The sequence below is a fragment of the Brassica napus genome, chromosome A1, assembly GCF_020379485.1.
Source record: "Brassica napus cultivar Da-Ae chromosome A1, Da-Ae, whole genome shotgun sequence".
Classification (NCBI taxonomy): domain Eukaryota; kingdom Viridiplantae; phylum Streptophyta; class Magnoliopsida; order Brassicales; family Brassicaceae; genus Brassica; species Brassica napus.
The window spans coordinates 14105456-14108337 of NC_063434.1; positions in this window are offsets into that span (position 1 = coordinate 14105456).

The following is a 2882-nucleotide window of genomic DNA, read 5'->3' on the forward strand; positions in this document are numbered from 1 at the left end:
TTGGGCTCATAAAGAGAAAAGAGGTAAAGAGGAAGACGATTTTACACTTGTGAATCTCCATATGAACCAGTCATCATTTGTAAATGATCCTTACATTCTGCCTTCTCAAGCTAAACAAGTTTTCTACTCTAGAGAGGATGACAGCTCACCTTGGTATGTTGTAATGAGAGCACCACCGAAAGGATACCATGAGTTAGAGACTGAAGAGGAAATTTGTCCTGCAACGTTAACAGTCAAGCATGAAGAAGATATTGGAGATCAAGCTTCTGATGGTGAGAGTTTTTGTGTTAGTAATGATTGTGAGGGTGTTCGAATATATGAGAAATGTTAAGTTTCTTGTTCTTTCAGGTAATCTGCTACAATGAATAACGCGCGTCGCAGTAAACGGCAAGCCGGCCTTGATGTTAGTCCTGAAGTGTCTTTAACTACGAAGAAACACGGGAAGAATGGTCCAAAGGTGAATGTGGAACTACAGTCACAGTCTGAAAAAATGGAACAACATACCCATTCTGACGAAGTCGAACAAGAAGCAGAACCCGTAGACGATGAAACTCAACTACCCGAAGAAGATATAGACGACGAAACTGGACCACCCGAAGAAGATATAGACGACGAAACTGGACCACCCAAACATGATATAGACGATGAAACCAAAGAAGAAGAAGGTGTTCCTCCTACAATAAACGGAGTGAGCACTCCCTCTGAGACACAGACACAACAATCCGATAACCAAATAAAGAAGACAAGAGGTCCAACAAAAATGTGCAAAGTGGCAAAACATATAGAGGACAAGGTAGAGGTGGAGTTTAACTCTTTAGGAGAGCATGTTGGTCGTGGATCAGTGACATTGTCCTCCTTCCTTGGTCCTCTTGTAAGAGAGCATGTGCATGTACTGCTAGATGACTGGAGACATCTCGAAGAGAAAACAAAAGACGCTTTGTGGGAGAAAATTCAGGTAATTTTGTTAACTCTTCCATTTGGACTTATGTATAAGTATTTAAATTGAATATGTGTTACAGGGAAGATTCAACTTGACAGAAGGATGGCAAAAGGATGTAGTCTTTAAGCAGATGGGTTGTTTGTGGAGGGCCTATAAATCTAGACTCTCTTCCAAAGTTAGAGCAACATAAAACAAGGCTCAACTACAGATAATTAAACCCAGCAACATACAATCTGCAACAGCTTGGAACAATTGGGTGAAAGGAAGATGTACTACAGCTTTTCAGGTAATATATATTGTGTCTTGCGTAGGATCAATTGGGTTATATAAGTAGAATTAATTTCAAATGGTAATTAGTTTCGGTAGGAACAAAGTGATAAATATAGGGAACTCAGGAAGGGTCAAATTCCTCACACCACTAGCCGTAAAGGCATGAATCGCCTTGCAGAGGAGATGGTATGTTTTTTAATTTGATAAAATTAGTATGTTTTTCATTAGGAAACCAACAACTGTTGACATTAATTTCATTTAACTTGTAGAAAAAAAAAACAGTTCTGATCTTAAGCAAGTTACCAGAACTAAGGTTTGGGTAGCTGGTCATACGCATTCTGATAGAAGATCCGTGCGTCACGAATTCGCAGATACAATGTAAGATTAATTTTAATAATATTAACTTTGTTTTTAAAGTATATTTTACATAAATTGTGGAAATTTTGATTGCATGCGAAGATAAAGAGAATTGACAATGAAATGGAATCAAGTTCAGCAGATAAATCCGTGAAGATGCTGTCACTCAGGTTCTAGGAAAGGATAAACTAGGAAGAATTAGGGGGATGGGACAAGGGGTTACTGCCACCAACTTATGTAATCTGTTTATGTTGAATCTTTGAAGTTTATGTTTCTTAATATAAATTGATGTTTTGTTTCAAAATCCACAACTTATGTAATCTGTTTATGTTGAATCTTTGAAGTTTATGTTTCTTAATATAAATTGATGTTTTGTTTCAAAATCCAAAATTCGAGTGTGTATAAATATATAAATATAATATATATAGCACTTATGTAACTGTTATAGTAGTTTAACAATAACAAATCGAAAACGCTGTTAATAATATAAGTAATAGCATTAATTACACGTTATTAAATAATTTTTAATTGCAAATAGAAAAGCGCTATAGTATCGGAAGAAAAGATAGCAGCGCATAAACCCGCTATGTCCTTTACCTATTATGATGGGTGATGATACAGTGCTTCAAAAACCGCTATAGTATCGTTATATAGCGTTATTTGTATGCTATTAAAACACATTTTTCTTGTAGTGTGTTATCACGAATTACAAAATGAATCACGATTTAAGTGTATTCTCCTGTCTTTAGTCAGCAATTTAGAATCATAAATCTTTTGACCAACGTATCTTAGTTAGTTAGAAGCACAGCAGGAGGTTTTTGCTAGAAAAGCGAATTAGGTGGTATTGGTTACCGAGGAAAGGGAAATCATATTTGCAAGTGTTTAGCAGAAATATGTAATCTCAATCTGATAAACAAAATAAATATAATTTGAAGTTTGTGTTAGAGAAAGGTCTAAGAAGAAGAAGTCGAAAACAAGTGGATACTACTCCTCCACCCCTTGATGTCTTTGTAATTCTCTTATCAATTATTAATCTATATATATAAACCGATCGATTGTGTTTTTTGTTTGGACCATTTGTTCTATCTTTCAATATCAAAGGTTCCTATCATGAAAAATATGAGAGCCATGGCCCCTCCAGTTCCACTCCATTTTGTTACTATGTATATAATTTATATAGTACAGTGATTAATCCGTCCAGTATAGTTTCCGAGCTTCTTTTGTTGACTTAATAATTGATCACCAGGACACACATACTTCACCGCAGTAGAATTCCTCTACTTTTCGTTAACTGTCCAATGTTATATCTATGCAG